The 12,602-nt window shown below is 36.0% G+C and overlaps 1 protein-coding gene across 4 annotated transcripts in view; it reads left to right on the top strand.

Moving 5' to 3' along the window:
* The window catches only part of LOC106091280 (circadian clock-controlled protein daywake), a 758,551-nt gene that overhangs the window by 596,181 nt on the left and 149,768 nt on the right, over positions 1–12,602 (top strand). The gene's annotated exons all lie outside the window — the stretch shown is intronic.

Here is a 12,602-nt window from a genome sequence, read left to right on the forward strand (position 1 = left end):
GTTTGCATGACGTGTTAAGTTATGACTGTCAACAACTGTGCTAAGTATGGTTTTAAACGATCCATATTCTGATATAGCCGCCATATAAACCGATCTCCCGATTAGACTTCTTGAGCTTCGTGTCAAATATAGTTCTAATCGGTCTATAGCCTGATACAGCACCCATATTAACCGATCTCTCTATTTTACTTCTTGAGCCCCTAAAGGGCGCATTTTTTACTCGAATTGGCTGAAAGTTTACACAATGACTTCTCCTATGGTCTCCAACATGCAATTTAATTATGGTCCGAATCGGACCATAACTTGATATAGCTCCAATATTATGGCAATTCTTTTCTTTTATCTTTCATTTGCCTAAAAAGAGATGTCGTGAAAAGAACTCGACAAATGCGATCTATGGTGGATGGTATATAACATTCGGCCCGGCTGAACTTAGATTTATTTGTTATTATCTATAATATTTCTGCTCCCCAGAAGATTCCAGTTCCCGATAACAGACCGCATATTCGGTACAGTTCTGGGGCTTTAGATCAGTGGCGGGCAATGAACGCACACTGTTACACATATTAGTGTGAACAAACAAGAACATAGGCCCATGGACTTGGAATTATTACGTCCATGTGCTCAACATGTTATCACCACTGCTTTAGATCGATCTTATTTTCGCCTACGATTAGGTTTTTTTTTTTTTTTTTTTTTTTTTTTTTTTATTTCTTAGACATAACAATGTTGCTTAAGTATAATACTACAACTAGTCATTTGAATTAGGACTAACTAGTAGTTTATTTAAATTATATAATTATGTATGATACAGCTTATGCTTTAAGGCACAAGTAGCTGGGTAAACCTCCTCTTCAGATCGAAGGGTTTATATCTATTGAGTCTTCGGGTTATATTTGCCTCCATAAGTTTTGGGATCTCCGGATTTTTGTGATGGTGCAGCCTTTTCTCATAGTTATCTGCTACTTGCTGTATTTCCTCTCTTACAGTGCTGATTTTAAGATCTCTATGTATGTCGCTATTTCTTATATACCATGGTGCCTTTACTATATCTCTTAAGATTTTGTTTTGGAGTAACTGTATACTTTGAATGGTACTTTCATTGGCACATCCCCAGAGTTGGATACCATATAGCCATATCGGCTTTAAGACTTGCTTATATATCATAAGTTTGTTGGAGATAGATAGTAAAGACTTTCTACCGATCAGCCATTTTAACTCGCGATATTTAATTTCTAGAGCTTTTTTTTTGTTTGCCACATGAGCTTTCCATTTTAGTTTGCTGTCTAGCGTCATTCCAAGGTACTTTGCCGAATCAGCAATAGGAACTTGTTTGCCTTTAATGAAAATGGGTTTATGGGTGGTTTTTGTTTTTTGTGTAAAATCTACATGTACGGACTTTGAACTATTGAGCTTAAGTCCCCATTTTTCAGTCCATGAATCAATTTTCGCCAAAGCATTTTGTAGTTTGATTGTTGATGTTTCGTTTGTTTTGCCTGTTGCAACTATGACTGTGTCGTCAGCGAATGTACCTATAGTACATTCTGAATACGAGGGAAGATCATACGTATATAGTAAATACAGAAATGGACCCAATATGCTGCCCTGTGGAACTCCTGAGTAGATGGGGTAGATTTCCGAATACTCGTTACCCTGTTTGACTCGAAAAAATCTATCGTTTAAATATGACTCCATCAGCTTGCAATAACTATCCGGAAGTATTGACTTAAGCTTGTGTATTAGCGATGTGTGAACAACTCCGTCGAAAGCCTGAGAGATATCCAAAAATACAGCGGAACATACCTCCTTTTTTTCGAAAGCTTCTTCAATATCATGTGTTATCCTGTGAATTTGTTCTATGGTGGAATGACCTTTACGAAAGCCAAACTGATGACTTGGTATTAAATTCATTCTTTCAATAAAAGAGTTTAGACGTTTGCCTATTATTTTCTCAAAAAGTTTACCAATTAATGGTAGTAGTGAAATAGGTCTGTAGGAGCTTACTTCATTTAGATCTTTCCCAGGTTTTGGAACCATTATTACTTCGGCGACTTTCCAAGCTGTTGGCACATAGTTTAAACGAATAGCTGAGTTAAAGATTTTTGTTATTTTAGCTAATGCTTTTAGCGGTAAATTCTTCAATACTTCTGCTGTAATCAGGTCAAAGCCAGGTGACTTTTTATTTTTGAGGCATTTTATTTCCTGAAGTATTTCCTTTAAGGTAACTTTTGAAATTATTTCTTGACATGATAGACCGACGTTTTCTTCCTTTGAGTTTGACTTATTAGAAAAAATTGTGTACAAGTGTTTCGCAAAGGCATTAGCCTTCTCTAGATCTGTTTTTGCCCATTCGCTTTCAATTGTCCTTAAGGGTTGATTAAGGTTTTTAGGACAGTTCAATTTTTTTGTGGCTTTCCACAGTGAATAGTCTGTTTTACTATCATAAGTCAGTTTTGAAATAAACTGATTAAATTTTGAGTTTTTTAATTTCTTGATTTCTTTGCGAAGTTTTTGAGTTAACTTATTCAGAATTTGTTTGTTCTGGGGAGATCTGTTCATCTGCCACTTCTTTCTTTGATTCCTTTTCTGTTTTACCATATTTCTTATGTATAAAGGATATGTGTGTCCTGAAGAAGGCTTTTTATAAGTTGGTGTGCTACTCCAGCATGCATTTTGTATTATTTTTGTAAGTCTTTGAACTTCATTTTCAAGATCATCCGTTGTTTCTATTTGGGTAAATGAATTAATACCCTTTTTGATCAATATTTCGAAAAACTCCCAGTCAGTATCTGGACTAATTAATTTTGGATTTGCTTTGTTCACAGTTAATGTTGTTTTGTAGATCAAATATATTGGAGAGTGATCAGAATTTAATTCGAACCCCTCCTCAACTTCCATAAGAGTTCGAGATATTTTGTTGGTAATAAAGAAATCAATTAGATCTGGACTTTTACTTTTGTCCGTAGGCCAATAAGTTGGCAAACAAGTTGACATTACGTTACAACCATATTGTTCTATAGCTTTGAGAAGTTCTCGTCCTTTTGTGGTTGTCAATCTTGACCCCCATTTAACATGCTTAGCATTAAAATCACCTCCTATTATAAACTTGTGTTTATGAGTTTCCAGTAATTTTACGTAATCCAAATGCTTTATATTGTGCTTTGGTGGACTATATAATGACGTGACTGTTAAGTATTGTTTATTTTCCATTATTGTAATTGTTGTAGCTTGAAAATGTTCAAGTTGGATTTTTTCTTCCTCCCAGTGGACTATTTTATCTTTAACAATGATAGCGCTTCCTCCTCTAGCTTTATTGCAAGGGTGAATAGTATGATATATCTTGTAATTTTCGAAAAATATATGCGATTCTTTTGTAAAGTGAGTTTCGCTTATGAGGCAGATGTCTATGTTCTTGGATTTTAAAACATAAAGTAGGTCAGCTTTGTGTTTTAAAAGACCATTTGCGTTCCACTGCATAATTCGAATTTCAGATTTCATTCGAATACCGAGCTAAAGTTTTCCTCTAACGAGAGTAAACGACTCTCAAACACTTTGTTTTGAGTTTCAATATTTTCTAGTTTTATTAATATTTGTGTTAATTAGGTAAATGGGTCCATTAATCTAAAGTTTCCTTGTTTTGTTTTTTTTTTTTTTTTTTGCTTCTGAGGATATCATTTCTTTGGCCTCTCTGATCGAACTCTACTTTCTTTAGAAATTTGCCATGAACAATAAATTATTCATTTACGGAATTTCTTCAAGAAAATTGTGTTAAGTTCCAAATCCTGTTCGCTCGCATAAATTGAAAGATGGCTTGAGACCAAATTGGAATTTTAAACGAAACGTGATCTAATAATTCATTCACCTTTGTGAGCACACTTGAAGATCTTCCTTATTTTATCATTCGGCTGGTTAAAATCACACATTCCAAAGATAAAATTATGCGAATAATTCAAAAGATTTGTAAATGATGTGGCGCCAAATATATTCTGTATTTACATATGGTATTTTTGTTGTAAAACACGCGCACAAAAATTCTTGTAAATGAAACATTGTACAATAGCAGGGGTCATGAAAATAAAAGAAAAATTTCGGTGGTAAACAATTTTGAATTAAAATTGAAAATCTATTTAAATTTTTGAAAAATTAAGTTAAAAAAAAAACGTATAAGCACATTTTTTCGCATGAACCAAAACTTAACGGCAATTTTTTACAAAAAATATTAAAAGTTTGACAAAATTTTGATAGAAATAAAAATAATGGTGAAATTTTGTATGAAAATAAAATTAAACAAGATATTGTTCAGCTTTAACATTGTTATTTTTCGTTATCGGAAGGGGGACGGACCCTCCCCCTTATGCCAAAAACACAACCCAAAATCAAAAGTGGACCGATCGGGACAATATAGACATTAAATGAAAGTTATTGGAGAGTAGAATACGAAAATAGTATTAAAATTTAAGTCTAAGTAACCATCGGGCCGTCCCAACCCCAAAACTCCCCCAAACAGACATATTGGATGCTCATTTCAATATGGAGCTCAAATGAAAGGTATTCGGGTGTAGATTTCGAATCTGGCATACAAAATCAAGTCGAAGTATATGGGGTCACGCTAACCCTCAAAAACGCCATTAGACTTATTAGGACTATATGATACTTGGCTGAACCGATTTTCTTTACTTTTTCATAGATTGTGTACGTTTGTCTGGAAGGAAACATAGGCTATATAATTTTTTCCGGAGCGGCCCTGGTTCGGCTAGTTTTTTATAAAAATTTTCTTTAAAAGTAAAGAAAGATCAATTTATTTAGTGTTTACGTTATTTATTTACGTTTTTATTTTTTCCCCCAAAAGACGAAAGAGTCGAGCTAATTTGATTTGGAAACGGTTTAAATTTTGACTTTTAATTTATATTCACCCACTTTAATGTTAATATTTGCTGACAGCATACATTCCAAAAAATTTTAACAATATGCATGAACTTTCCATTACATAGCCCAAGCAGCAGAAACATAATGTCGAGACACCAAATTTCATGTGAATGTTTTAAACACTTTTATAATAAATTAGAAGCAAATAAATTAATTAGGCATCAACTATTTAAATATTTAGTCATCAATAAATGTTTACGTCGAGTGTTTTTGTCATCGTTGATCCATGGCGGACGCTAAGGTATGCTCAAACGCAAACTGGTTTGATTTTGATGATCTTGCAAAAATGAACATGTTTTCAACAGGTGTAAATAATTAAGTTAAAGATTTTTTAAGGGTATTCATTCTAAAGCTGAAAGGCAATGCAGACGTGAAAGCCAAGGTGCGGTTTCTATTAAAAAATGGGCTGACCCGAACCTGGGTATCCACCCATCATAAATTCTGTGATTAATTTTTGGAGTAAATTTGTTTATGAACCCACATACCCTTATGGGTGTCATAAGATATTTTTAGTACAAAATTTCATTCAAATCGGACAAAAGTTGTATCTTCTTAAAGATGAAGTGCTATAATGGTGAGATTGGTTTATATGGGAACAATACAGTCCCCAACAACGTACAACAATAAGTAGCATCAGTGCGGAAATTCAAAGTTTAATTCTTCACTATCGTGGTTTCAATAAACGTACGGATGGACAAACACACTAAAAAACGATTTACAAAAAGACTATCTAGCATAGGTACACTTCATAGGGTGCAGATCTTTACTGCGAGGTGTTAGTGGATTATTCGTTACACCCACCACCTAATTTAATTCATTTGCAACACATTTCGAAATATCGATCTTCCTTTTTTAAAAGTTTTTCGACTTTTTATACTCTCCACCATAGAATGGGGGTATACTAATTTAGTCACCTCGAAATATGCTTCTTAGACCCCATAAAGTATATATATTCTTGAAAGCACGCTAACTTTCGAAGGAGTAAAGCTAGCTGCTTGAAATTTGGCATAAATATTTTTATAAGTGTAGGTCGGTTGGGATTGCAAATGGGCCAAATCGGTCCATGTTTTGATATAGCTGCCATATAAACAGATATGGGTCTTGACTTTTTGAGCTTCTAGAGTGCGCAATTCTTATCCGATTGGAATGAAATTTTGTTATGTTTTGTTATGATATCCAACAACTGTGCCAAGTATGGTTCAAATCGGTCTATAACCTGACATAGCCGCCATATAAACCGATCTGGGATCTTGACTTCTTGAGCCTGTAGAGGTCGCAATTATTATCCGATTTGCCTGAAATTTTGTACGACAGATCCTCTCATGACTATCAACATACGTGTTTATTATGGTCTGAATCAGTCTATAGCCCGATACAGCTCCCATATAAATCGATCTCTCTATTTTACTTCTTGTGCCCCCAAAGGGCGCAATTATTATTCGAATTAGCTGACATTTTACACAGGTCTCCAACATATAATTTAATTGTGGTCCAACCCGGACCATATCTTCATATCGCTCTAAAAGCAGAGCAAATCTTTGGAAAATTTGCTCTGCTATTAGAAAAGAACTCGACAAATGCGATCCATGGTGGAGGGTATATAAGATTCAGCCCGACCGAGCTTAGCACGATTTTACTTCTGTTTTATGACGTTTTCTTTGACATTCAACAGATGTATCAAGTATGGCACTACTCGGTTTAAAACCTCATATAGCTCCTATATAAGCCGTTCTGCCAATTGTCATTTTTGAGGCCCTAGGGGGCGCATTTTTTGTTTGATTTGGCTGAAATTTTGCACAACCACTTTTCTTCTATAACCTTGAATCCTATGTGCCAAATATGGTCTGAATCGGTCTATAACCTGATATAGCTCCAATATAAACGGATCACCTGATTTTACTTCTTTATGCCCTATAGGGCTACCCTGAAATTTGGCACAGTGGCTTCCACTATTGTTTCCATCATTCAAACCAAATATGGCCCGAATGGGTCCATAACCTGGTATAGCTCCAAAGAGATTGCAAATCGTACACATTATCCTTTGCCTTTAAAGAGGTACCGAGAAAAGAATATGACAAATGCTATCCATTGTTGTACGCCACAGTAAAGGCAAATGGGCCATATCGGTTCAGATTTAAATATAGCTTCCATATAAACCTATCTCCCGATTTGACTTCTTAATTCCTTACAAGTCGCAATTTTTGTCCAATTTACTTGAAATTTTACATTGAGTGTTCTGTTATAGCTTCCAACAGTTGTGCCAAATACGGTTCAAATCGGTCTATGACCTGATATAAACCGAGCCGCAATTTTTGTCCGATTTGGCTGAAATTTTGAATGCGGTGTTCTGTTATTACTTCCAAAAAACTGTTCTCAGTACTGTCTGAATCGGTCTATAACCTAATATAGCTCCCAAATAAACCGATCTCTAAATTTGACTTCTTGTGCCCTTACAAGCCGAAATTTTTGTCCGATTTGACTTAAATTGAGCATGTAGTGTTTTGTTATGACTTTCAACAACTGTGCCAAATTGGTCTATAACCTGTATGGATCTTATATAAACCGATCTCCCGATTTTACTTCTTGAGTCCTTACAAGCCGCAATTTTTTGTCCGATTTGGCTGAAATTTTGCATGCGGTGCTCTGTTACGACTTCCAACAACTATGCCAAATACGGTCCAAATCAGTTTATAACCTGATGTAGCTCCCATGTAAAGCGGTCTCCCCAACATTCTTGTTCGATTCTTGAAACTTTAATTTTTGCTGGAGTAACATAAGTTTGGTATGTAATAGAATAAAATTATGCCCTTCAACTAAATTTATGTTGTATAAATTTTTAGCAGAATCCATGGTGGTGGGTTCCCAAGATTCGGCCCGGCTGAACTTACAAAGAAAACGCACTAAGAACAATTTCGATTCATGGTGGCAGGTATTTAATATTCGTCCAAGTTGGATGTAACGCGATTTACTTGTTCAAAAAGTAGTGTAGTTGCAACAAAAAGACACGCGGACGGACGAAATGTATATACTTCATAGTAGCGACAGGGAATACACACAAACACTCATTTTCTAAATTATTGAGTGAGTCCCTGAAAATATTTTTGATCCCCAAACAATCTTCCGCAAATCTTCTAAAATAAGGTTACGGTCGCGGACGAGCTCGTCTAAGAGTCGTAGACCATTCCCCCTTTGTGAGTGTTGTGTCATCAAGGCTAATCTTCCATATGTGTTGCTAAAGAGTAAGTCAGAAGAGTCTTGGAAAATCTTAGAATCGTGTGGGCGAGTAACAAATGAGTATTTTGGAAGATTAATAAAATACTCTTCCAGAAGAGTTGCACATTACTCGCCTGGACTATTTCCTCGTTGTAGTGTTTTGGAATATTTATTAAATATTGCTCCAAAAGGGTTGTGCGTTATTCGCTTAGAAGATCTTAAAACGCATGTCAAGATAAGATGTTCATCAAAAACGTAAAAAATTAAAAAGAAGTACCAATCAACATATAAGCCAAGTGAGAATTCTGTGGATGTTGTCCACTCAAAACAAAACATCGAATAACATAATTCAATACAATTCCTAACCGCAGCAGGCTTGAAAAATATAAGTTGACTTAGATGATTAATAAAGAAATCTTCTGGACGAATACAATCGTCGCAAAGTTTTCGGCACACGCAATGGATTTCCCAATGATAACCTAAAAGGAAGTTTCACGAGTCATTCGGAAGATTATAACGCAATGTGTTGTAAGAGAATCATTGCGAAGAATTGCTAGGTTTAAGTGGCAGTCTGCTATCAGACTCACTTAGACGTTTTCGTCCATTGTAATACCACAGGAACAGAAGAAGGAAGATGCCTTCTAGTTCCTACCGTTGAACCATTCAGATCGATTTAAAAAGCCCAATAACTTGCAAATGTTCACATCCGCTAATCAGACAGGTTCTCAAAAAATGAGAACCTAAAGTGGAACTCCTTCTGACTGCTAGAGCGGGAGTCACACTCAGAAGGTGTTCTATAGTCTCTTCTTCTACGATGTCCTCACAGCTTCTCAAAAGTCGTTGCTGGCAACCTTCAGTCTGTCAGCATGTTTTCCGATTAGACAGTGAACTGTCATGACGGACACAATGACTGAGACGTCTGTTCAAGCCAATGACGGCAAAGCAGTAGATAAGTAGATTGCCCAATGATAACCTAGCAGGGTGTTTCTTGAGTCATACGGAAGATTATAACGCAATGGTTTGTAAGAGAATTGTAGCGAACAGTTGCTAAAACTTCCGCATACGCAATGCATTGTCCAATGATATCGTAGAAGAGTGTTTTGCGACTCATACGGAAGAAAAATTGCGTAAAAATCTTCCATTAGATTGTTTTATTCATCGCGGAAACGTACACTCTTCCAAAATTATGAAAAATGTTTGTAGCTGTGGACAACAACATAAACCTATTGGCATGGAGATAATGTATATATGTGTAAGTGTGATTACCATTGCTGTATAAGAATGTAAAAATAATAGGCCCCGTTATCTAGTAAATTTCCCATCAACATTCCATAAAGGAACAATAGATACTTCTCTCATTTCAATGAGTGCAGTCCGATTTATGTTTAAGCTCAATGATAAAGGGCTTCCTTATTTATGCCGAATCCGAACGACGTGCCATATAATAACACATATAATGACACACTTGGTAGAGAAGTTTTAACATGGCGGGATACCTCACAAATGTAGCCAGCATTAGTAAGGGGATAACCAACGCTGATGTTTTTGATGTTCCCAGGCGCTCGGCGTCATGGGCGAACATGCTAGCCTCTGCACCACGGTGGCCTCCAGCCCCATTATCTTGCGATGGGTATACAAAAATCAAGTATTTGCAATTTGCATCATTTTTCAGTGGCATATTTATCTAGGCTCATAGTAGAAACTAGATAATAGAATAATAGCAGCGCCTACAAGTATGTTACATAGTTTTGGGATTGATCAGTCAAATTAACAGTGATGTTGTCAACACATGCATGTTAAGTTTGGTAAATTATGTTCGCATTGTTTAGTTTACAAGTTAAAAACTAGAATTAATTGCTTTTTAATTGCTATCCTCGAGTCCACACAGTTTTCGTTTCTAATCGTTTTCAATATGGAGGTTGGCAGTTGGTTATGTGAAAAGTAGAACGGAGTACCTACACTTATACAAATTTTTAACCTTTGCTTGTCAAGGAAAAACTATAGAATTTTCTTATTTGTATATAAATATGAAAGTCAAAGCTTGTTTTTCTGCAATAACGTCTGAACTATTTTTTTATGTTTTCAAATTTAGCTTTCGATAACCAATTTTTAATTTTCGTTACTTCGTAGATTTTTGTCTTAGGGTTGGTATTCTATTCTGCTTTCGGAATAGCCGCTGAAATTTTGTTTTGTTGTTGTTCCATACCAAAACACATTTATTTGTCGGGACTTATTGTTTTCTATATTTAATATATATATTTTTCAAATAAATAAAGAAAAACGTACCATTGAAACCAATAAAGCAAAGAAAAATGATGCCGGCAATGGTTTCAAGTGTTGCCACTATAATAGTTTTTTGCCATTTTCCACACTTTAAGCAGATTACCACTTTTCCGTCTATTTTTAGCTAACGTTTCGGCGATTTATATGGAGTTTGACAGCATTCCGCTTGAAAAGCTGAACAGAATACTCAGCTTAACCCCAAAAAACACAGTTTTGAGGTTCACTTATAGGTGGAGATGGGCAATGGGGACATACCAAAAAGATATTTGCCCGGTAAATTGGGTAAATACCCGGTTATTTATACCCAAAACTGGGTATTTATAATTTTACAGATATTTTGGGATAAAAACATTTTTCAAAATTTTTTTGACGATTCCATATTTTTTGTATATAATCCTGATATTCTGATCAGGAGAGTGCCAAAACGCAATGTTTCAAATTTCATCATAGTCGGATGAAAAATGTTCGTTTTATGGGCTCAATACTCTATTTCGTGAGATCGGTCTATATGCTATATCCGAATATGGTTCGATCTGGGCGATATTTAACAAAAAGGTTTAGAAGGATACCGGAACTCGCCAGATTTCTTCGAAATAGGATGAAAAATGCTCCTTTTATAGGCTCATTACACAATATCGAGAGATCGATATATATATATATCACAGCTATATACAAATATGGTCCGATCTGTACCACATTTGACAGGAATGGGTAGGGGTCTACCAGAACACGCTGTGCCAAATTTCATCGAATACGGGTAATAAATGGATCTTTTATGACCTCAATACCCCATCTCGGGAGATCGGGTGGTCGGTCTAAGGACAGCTATATCCAAGTATAGTCCGATCTGAACCGCACTTCACAGAAATGAATAGGGGTCTACCAGAACTCACTGCGCCAAATTTCATCGAAATCGGATGAAAAATTATCCATTTATTGCCTCAAGACTTTAAGTCTGCATATAGCGGCTATATAAAACTAAAATCTGATTTTATGAGATCAGGTTTACATACAAAGAATACGAAATCATTAAAATTAATTTTAAAAATATTTTTATACCCAAGATATCTGCAAAATTATAAATACCCAAATAAACACCAAAAAAAAAGGTATTTATTGGGTATTTACCCAATAAATACCCAACCTTTGGGTATTTACTCGGTAGAAACCATCTTTACTAATAGGGAATAATAAGTGCCCTATTAGATAAGTTGGTAGCGAGCTCCGTTTAGTAATGCGGAAATCCTTCCCACTGAAGGCTTTGTTCTGTCGCTGTTGTGATATCACAATGGCCAAAAAATTCTCTTAGTGCGTCAGTCCGATTGCCACTATAAATTAAAATTAAATGGGGAATAAACAGGCGCCGGTTCAAATTTTAATCTGTCGTGATTACAAAATGGAACCTAAAAGGTTTTTCAGAGGCGAGTACGAATCTCAAATGTAGTGCCAGGTGTTTGGAGGTAGCCTTAAACACCAAAGTGTGGCCGGACAAAAAGTCTGATCGTGACAATGTAGGAACGCCGAAAGGTATACGGGAGAGTAGCACGCATCTATCACTCATTCTGCGGCAGCGCCCACCCTGCCGTAAAACCACTAAGAAGGACAAGTAGACTGATAAAAAATAAATGGGATGGGCAAACGAAAGGTATTTAGGTGTAGAGTATGAATGAACCAATTGGTCTCCAATTAAAGTTATTTGGATGTAGAGTATGTTTTGAGTTTGGCGGCCACCGTGGCGCAGAGGTTGGCTTGTCCGACTATGACGCCGCGCATGGGTTCAAATCCTGGGGTGAGCATCAGAAAAGTTTTTAGCGGTGGTTATCCATTAATGCTGGATGCATTTGTGGGATATGATGTCATATTAAAATTTCTCTATCAAGTGGTCGAGTCTTAACGGCATGCGGCACAGTGAGGCATAATAAAGGTGGTCCCTTATCAATGAGCTTAAACTTTGTTTGTAGCAGTGTGTTATGCACTGAGGCGTCAGCCCTTGCCGATAAAGAACTCCATCGGGTCAATCCGGTACGTACAACCAGCTGCCATGGGATAGTCTTAATAGGACTGCACTCATTGATATGAGAGAAGTATCCCCTGTTCCTTAGTGGATGGTTCATGGGAAATTTACCATGTTTTTGGAGTTTAATCACATCAAACTTAATGTTGCCTTTATCAGTTTAATA

Source organism: Stomoxys calcitrans, chromosome 2 (assembly GCF_963082655.1).
Source record: "Stomoxys calcitrans chromosome 2, idStoCalc2.1, whole genome shotgun sequence".
NCBI classification, from domain to species: domain Eukaryota; kingdom Metazoa; phylum Arthropoda; class Insecta; order Diptera; family Muscidae; genus Stomoxys; species Stomoxys calcitrans.